The sequence below is a fragment of the Falco naumanni genome, chromosome 13 (assembly GCF_017639655.2).
Source record: "Falco naumanni isolate bFalNau1 chromosome 13, bFalNau1.pat, whole genome shotgun sequence".
In the NCBI taxonomy this organism is placed as follows: domain Eukaryota; kingdom Metazoa; phylum Chordata; class Aves; order Falconiformes; family Falconidae; genus Falco; species Falco naumanni.
The window spans coordinates 1,261,086-1,268,831 of record NC_054066.1 but is presented as its reverse complement, the minus strand read 5'-3'; the positions used below and the strand labels follow the sequence as shown (position 1 = coordinate 1,268,831).

The 7,746-nt window shown below is 61.3% G+C and overlaps 1 protein-coding gene across 1 annotated transcript in view; it reads left to right on the top strand.

Annotated features, from left to right (window-relative positions):
* Positions 1-2,730: 2,730 nt before the first annotated feature.
* LOC121097054 (diacylglycerol kinase beta-like) overlaps positions 2,731-7,746 on the top strand; it is a 29,058-nt gene continuing 24,042 nt past the window's right edge. The window contains exon 1 of the mRNA XM_040613791.1: positions 2,731-2,924. The gene's annotated coding sequence lies outside the window, so the exon portion shown is untranslated. The remainder of the gene's footprint in view (positions 2,925-7,746) is intronic.

Genomic DNA, 7,746 nt, shown 5'->3' with positions numbered 1-7,746 from the left:
CTTTGGGTGGCCCCAAAATAAGGCTTGCCCTGCTCCTGCACCTCTGCCCGTGCCTCTGGCAGCAGCAGGGGCTGCCCATCAGTGGCCACCCTGGAGGGTGATGGCTTTGCAGAGCAACCACCTCCTTGGAAGCCCAGGCACTCGAGACCCGCGGGTGCCGGGCAGAGCGATCAGGGCAGGGATTTCAGCCCCCAAAGCCACAGGGACCTGCGGTTTTTGCCTGTGGCTATGCCCACCCTTTTGCCTGCTGACCCCTGCTGGGGTTGGAGCCCTGCCAGGGGGAACCAGCGAAAAAGAAGATATTACTGAACAAGGAATCCTAAGTGACTCAGGTTTAAGAAGGACAATTTTTGCCAGGCAAAATGTGATGGCTTTTTTGGATGGGGTTAGAAAACGGGCTGCAGCTCTAATCAATCCAGCTTTCAGCACATTGCTTGCATTAATCTGGAGAGCAAGGCTCGGCCAGCCCCGGCCTCGAGGCGCAGGGCTTGGCAGGAGCACCTTGCAGAGGAGGCACGGGCAGCCATGGTGGGTGGTGGGGTCATCACTGATGCATGGCAGGGAGCTATCAGCACAGCGGGGAGAGTACTGGTAAACTGGTGAGGACTAGGTGCAAGTCACAAATCCCCACTGGGGAGAGGTTATAAAACAGGGCAGCATCCCCACATTGGCACATGGATCTTCCCGCTGCTCCAGACTGGGATTTTCCTCTTTCAGTGTGCACAGAGGCAGCACGCAGGGACTTCCCAGCTGCTGCCAGCACCCCTGAACCACCGTCACTGCCACCCCAGCAAAGGGACCACCCTCCTCCTGCAGATGCAGAGCACTGTGGACCACATGGTCAGGGCTTTCAGATGCAGAGATTGGTGTTTAAGGCACCCGTAAGTAGCTCTCATCCATCCAAGCCCTGACCCCAATGTCTTTCCCACTAAGGGAATCAATCCAGGTGGTGCATTTGCTTCCCACAGCCCTTCAGGGGAGGTGGGAATGTGCTGGGACACAGCATGCGGGTCTGCAAGAGGGAGACATCATCACCAGGGCTTGTGCCTCATCATAATAATTTTGTCTTTCTACAATTTTAATTTACTAATTAATCCCTGGAAGGAATACCTACTTGGAGGTGAGGAAAGAATGAAACTCTTATCTGGATGGGCAGAGCATTAGCAAACACAATGCAGGGTGGGGGGGTACAGCACCTCAGCTGGGCTGCCGGCTTTTGATGGTCGAGCTGGACTCCATGCCTGAAAAAAATGTTCATGCACCGCTCATGCAGGGCCACTTCCAACAGCTGGCAAAACTGCCAGCATGGCAAGGGCCGGGGTCAGTCCTGAGCTGGGAAATGTTTCATCTGGTGCAAAGTTTTTTCTGGGAAGAGGGCTCTGTATCTGCCATCTGAGCCTTTGCAGGAGGTACTTCATCGGCTCTGAAAAGGTCTCTGCCTGCCCAGCCTGGAGCCGATGTGCCCTGGTACCCTGAGCGAAGGCAATAGTGGCTGTCCAGTCAGGAGCCTTCCCCATCCTCCTCCTCCTCTCACCCACGGTGTTTGGCAAACTGCCACCTCCCGGCAGAATGACCTCCCTGGGGTGGAGGGGAGGTGACTCGGAGCCATCGGACAGGAGGAGGACAGGGCTGGGGTGCTTGTCTCAGGGAAGAGGAGAGGTTACACGCTTTGGCACAGGCTACAACTCCCAGGGGAGACGGTCGGTGTGGGTGGGAGCAGGCGAGCTCAGGGCCCCCTTTTCACAGCTCCGCAGGCAGAGACCGCTCTCTGCTTTGCCACAGCCCATCACCAGGGGCTGTGGGTGCTTTGAAGGGATGCACCTCTGGCCTGGGCACAGATGACATGAGTGCCACCATGTCCCCTAAAACTGACATGACTCTGGGGACTTCACCATCCTTAGCATCCCAGCCAGCAGCCCTGACCCACGTCTCTGGGGTCCCAGCCAGGAGGGATGGAAAATGGGGCTGAGACTGGAGAGATCCCAGGCACAGAGCAGGAATGGCACATGGGACAGGCATGCGGAGTGCAGCCGTAGCTGTGTATTCTGCTCCCCTCTGCCTGTTCCTCTCCAGAAAGTTCAGTCTCGGCTGTCAGTCCCCTTCTGCTTTTTTTGAAGTCAGAGAACTACGTACATTGATGGCGTCTCTAATTAATATAAATATAGTGAAACATAAATAATAGACATGCCTGAAATAGTGTCAACCCCGAGCAGGCAGGCGTACGCGTCATGGAAAGAAAATAAAAATGCTTTTTATCTGTTTTGGCATTATTTTGTTTGTTTGTTTTTGGTGGTTTGTTCCGTTCCTTAGGAAAGAGCAACCTCTGCCATGGGTGAAACCGCTCAGGAGCAGGAGAGACCGAGGTGCGGGGTGGGGTGGGGGTGCAAAGCCCCAGGGAGGAGAGCGGGCAGGGATGGGGACGGGGATGGGGATGGGGGCGGGGATAGGGATGGGGATGGGAGCAGGGACGGGGGATGGGGACGGGGCGGGGCGGGGCTGCGGAGCACGGTGCGGGACCGGTGGGGGAAGTCCTGCCGCTGTGGGGGAGGGTGTGTGGGAATTCATAATAAATGAGTTTTATCGCGGGAAGGCGGCTCGCGGTGCCCCGCAGCCCGGCTGCTCCCGCCGCGGCGCTGCTCGGGCGGGCGGGGCGGGGCGGGGCGGGGCGGGGGCGCGGTCGGGCCGCCGGGCTCTTCCCTCCAGCCCCTCCCCCCTCGGCTGCCCGCCGGTGCCGGCGGAGGCGGGCGGGCCGGGGCGGAGCGGAGCGGAGCGGGCCGGGCCCGTTCGCATCCTTTCGCCCCGCCGAGAGAGCGGGAGCCGCCGGGCTGCCCAGCTAGGCCGGCCGTCGGCAGCCCCGGAGCCGCGGGAGCCACCTGCCCGGCCCCGCCGTCCCGCCGCCGATGGCACCGCGCTGCCGCCGCCAAGTAAGGGGACAGCGGCGGGGGGACGCGGGGCTGCGGCGAGCGAGAGGGGGAGGGGGGGCCCGGGGACCCGCCGTGGGCTCGCCCTTTCCAGCCGTGGGCAAACGCCCCGACCCGCGCGGGACCGCCGCTCGCCCAGCCGCCACCTCCCGCCCCGGCGGCGTCCCCCCGCCCCGGGCCGGTGCCTTCGGAGCCCCCGCGGCCGGGCCGCCGCCGTGCCGGGGCCTGGGGGTGCGGAGCGGGGCAGCGGCGGGAGCCGGGGGCTGCGGGAGCCCGGGCGGGGAGCTCGGTCCTCGGGAAAAGCCGCCCTAAGGGTCGGGAAGGACGGGGCAGCATCCCCTTGTCCCCCAGGGCGGAGAAGATGGCTGCCACCGAGCCGGTAAGGCAGCCCGGGAGGCTACGCGGTCGGCACTGGTGTCTCAGCGTGTGTCGGTCTCAGCGTGTGTCGGTCTCTGCTGTAGAGCCGCACGCCCTTCGGGTGGGCAGGGGTGCCCGGGCAGCCGCGCCGCACGGCCAGGCTGGGAAAGCTCCTCGGTGCCCCCGCGGGGAGGGAACTGCCGGGGCCGTTGGCTGCGGGGGGTCGCGGGTCTGGGGTCCGACAGGGCGCCGAGGCGGGGTTCACCAGCCTGGCCCGCCGGGGGAGGCTGCCTGCAGCTTGTTCTCCAGGGTGTGCTGGGGGGCGGCCGGGGAGCAGAGCGTATTGCAAAGCCACCGCAAAGCGGCTTCGTCCCACGCGAGGTTCAGTTCACCCGTGGGACTCGCTGCCACGGGGTTCCTGCAGCGACAGAGCCAGGGCTGCCCCGGGCCGCAGCAGGAAGCCCTGGGTTTGTTGGTGTGAGGTGATGGAGCCGGGAGGATCCCGGGGAGGATCCCAGCCTCCCCATCTGGCGTGGGAAGGGGCTTGTCCATGAGACAAGCTCTGGTCTGGCTGGGACCTGCAGGGGAACTGGAGAGGGGATGGGTCTCGCTCAAAAGGCATCCTGCTTGGAGACAGTCCGTTCCGAACTCGGCCAGCAAAATTATTCTCTAAAAAGGCAACAGTAGTAAGTCAGGAAGTCTTTGGTGTCCCTAGGGTGTGAGCTGAGCTGCCTTGGCCCTGGCAGGCTGATGGAGGGGGGGAGCTGTGCTGGGTCCTCGCTGTCCCCGTGTGGCCCAGCTCCTGGTTGGGAGTCTGTACATCTGCAGCCCGGCCCTGGGGCCAGAGGGCCAGCCACAGTCACCCTCCTCTTCCTCAGTCGCTGCCCGACAGCGTGGGAGCAAGCACCCACTACACAAGACCTGGTCAAAGTGACGGCAGATGTCTCTTCTGCCCGGCTTTGCCGGTTCTCTAACACAGTGGTTGGGGAGAGGGGAGCATCTCTTACCGAAACACTGCTCACTTGCTTAAAAGCTGCTGGGGAAGGATGTCCTGCAGCCAGGAGCGGGTGCGGAGGCCCAGCAAGGTGCTCCGGGCAGATGTGTGCACATGCAGTTTTGGGGTTGTGCACCAAGAACTGCCTCTGTGTTTGCTGGACCGGTGCCGAAGGCAGGGGAGCAGGCAGCTGGCACAGCGCACTGAAGGCAGCTACCCCAGGTGGGAAGGAGCACCCCCTCTCCCACCAGAGGTGCTCGGAGCTGGTGGCTGTGGGCTTGCAGGCAGCTGCCCTCCCGGGTGCTCTGGGCACCCCTGACAGAACGTGAGGGTGCTCAGCACCCAAAGCAAAGCTGATGCAGGGTACCTGGACAGCGTGCCTGTCCCTGTGTGGGTGGGCAAAGGGCTGAGGGAATGTGTAGAGAGCAACAGGCAGGGAGTATGGAAAAAGCGGATCCCGAGTGTCCTCTCAGGCTGACAAAATGCAGAAAAGTGTGTTATCCTGTCACTGCAGAAAATAGTTTGAGCGTGACTTGGTTGGGGTTTGTTTGCTGCACTGGGACAGGAGGGATTTACACTCCACGCACCGCCTCAGGGGCCTCTCCCCAGTCCAACACAAAAATAGGCTGATCTTTCCAAAAGATGGGCTGGAAAAATGCCATTCCTGCAGGGACCCACCGAGCTTCTGCCTCGGGAGAAGATGCTGTGAGTGCCTGTGGTTTTCAGCCAGCCCAGCCAGGGATGCAGGGAATAGCCCAGCTTCAGGCCGTGCCGTGCCCTGCCGCTGTTGGAAAGCTACAGCCTCCACACGTGCAAGCGTGCGTATGCACAGCAGGAGCTTTCCCTCCTCGTGTGGTCTCCTGAAGCTCAAGGAGCCAACGCACCTGAAGCAGAAATCTCCTGTGGGCAGGACAAGCGCTTCCAGCCCCATCTGCCTGCCCGCGCGGAGGCGGCTGAAGGCTCTGCCAGTGCTCTTCTGCCGGCACCTGGAGGCTGCTGTCCTGCTGCCCACGGTTGCTCTGCCTCAGCTTGGACAGAATTAGGTCTCCATCACTAGTTCTGGTTCTGGAGAGGGCAGGTGGGTGCCAGTGGAACAAGCCCTCCCAAACCTATCGTGAGCCCCGCGGCGCTGTGCTGGGTACCAAGGGAGCAGCCCAGGAGCCGAGTCCTCCGTCCTCGGCAGCACTGGGTGGCCAGGGGCTGGCGAGGAGGCTCGTGGGCAGGGGTGACTGGCTGGAAAAACAGCTCCTCTGCCCTCCCTCCCATCGCTGCTGCCAGGAGCCCCCAGCCCCGGACACCGGGGTTGCCTATGCACAGCCCTTTCTCGTGGATACCAATACATACTGGCTGCCCGCAGCTTAGGCTGCCTGCATGGGCCCCGCTCACTGGCGGGGACTGGCTCATCGCCAGCTTCAGCCTGGCATCCCCCTTGTTGACGTGAGCTTTTCAGGCCCTACATGGCTGGGCCCTGGCTCCCACCAAGCTGCACCTCTGCCCGCACCCAGTGATGCTCCCCGCGATGCCCCCTGCATTGCCCCTCACCCAGCTGCTGCGCCCAGCCCTGGGGCTGGCAGGGTGCTCTGTGCAAGGGCTTCCTGAGGGCTCCAGCACCAGCTAATCCCCCGGGAGGGTTTGGGAGGTGCTCAGAGCCTTCCTGGCTCCCTCCCTCCATCCTCCCCCGGCCACTTCAGCTGCCTTGAGTCACACCGTGCCACTGGTGCCGGCAGAATGGCAAAACCCACACACGCGGCTGGCAGGCATGGAGCGAGGAGTGGGAGAGGGGCTGTGTCCCAATAAATGCTTTCAGGCAGGGTAATCCAGTGTCATTTGTAACACTAGTAGGGGAGCTATTTTTAGAGAGAGGCAAATTTGATTTAATAGAACATAATTTGCCACTGACAATTCAGAGGGCGGCCAAACGAGCAGCAGCTGGATTCCTAAGGAGGCTTTTTCCTGCCCTTCCTGAAATCCAAGGCTGACATGCCAGAAGTGGCATTTGTTATTCCAGCAATTGCTGGGGGAAAGCCCCTTGGGATAGCCCAATTAGCTCCACTTCGCTTTCCTTCCATTGCTTCATGCCACCCTGTAACCCACTGTTAAAAGAAGCAAGGGATGTTTTTCCTGCCATCCATCGCGGGAGGACTCAGTGCACCCAAACTCCTTCAAGCATCTGGAACCAGGCAGGTTCCCCCCTTCGCCTTTTCTTTTGCAGGCTGAGCTAGCTCTGCTCTCTCAGCCTCTCCTTGTATAATTTTGGATTAAAAAATGGGTTCTGGTCAAACCAAACAGCTTGTTTGCCAGAAAACAGAAAGCCTGCATGCAGTCCTGGAGGGTTTCTTGCAGGCTGAGTTCTTTTGGACCAGCCTCAGAGATACCTTTGGACAAACCCTTCACCCTGGAAAGGTGCAAACACCATATTCCTGCTTGTGCTTTCACTGAGATGAACATCCCCAGAAAACAGACGACAGTGTGGGAAGAGGTTGGGTGTTTTTTTTCCTAGCCCTAAAACTGTTGTGTCCAGCCTGTCCCCAGTTGGTGGCATGGGGACAAAGAGCTGCTGGGATGAACTAGAACAGCTGCAGGTTGGAGGCTAGCTGCCAGGGGGTGGGCAGGGCCCTGGCGAGTGTGGGGAGGTGACATTTCCCTCAGAATCGCGTGTTGCCCCACACGAGTGTCCTAAGGGCAGAGCAGTGTGGGCACATGGCATCATCCCCCACAGCCCTGTGGCAGCTGTGCCCCTGCTGCCCTGGGCAGGAGAAGCAGAAGCATCTCGGGGGGGGGGTGTCCCCAAGTCCCTGCCAGCTCAGCCCTCACTGTGTTCCTGGTAGCCTTGGGGCCATGTTGTGCTGCAGCCAAGAAGCCCCAGGTCATGGGGTGGGCTTGTCAAGGACAAGAGCCCCAGCAACTGTGTCCCCCGGGACCGTCTCCTGCTAGCAGAGGGAAGGGAGAGCCCTGGGCAAGAGAGGCAGGAGCTTTTCTAGGCAGCCTCATCTGCCCAGCTGTCTGAGAACATCCTTGGGCAGCAGCATCCCGGCAGGACATGGCTTCATACCCAACAGAATTTGCCATGAAGCGAATCCCCCTGCCCACCAGCCAGGCCTGCAAGGCACAGGGCTGGAGCAGCTCCCGGCGGTGAATCAGGGTGTTCGGAGCTGCAGGTCCCGCTGCTCTTGGGAGGAAAGGGCTGGGCAGGGCTAAGCACAGCTGTGTCGTTTAGCTCCGGGGTTTGGGGGGCTTCTCTCCAGATGTGCAGTCGCTCCCCGTGGCTGGCACCCCTGCCCCGGAAGCCCTCTGGGTGGGTGCTCAGCCCTGTGCTGCTCACTCAGGGGTCACAGTCTTCCCCGTAGCTCCAAGGGCAGGTCTGTAGCACTCCCCTCCCCGCCACCACGAGGCTTTGCCCTTGGGCCATGTCTCACCCTGGACTACTTGCAGTGGCTGGAGTTAAAGCCAGAATAACGTGAGCAAAGAAAGTCA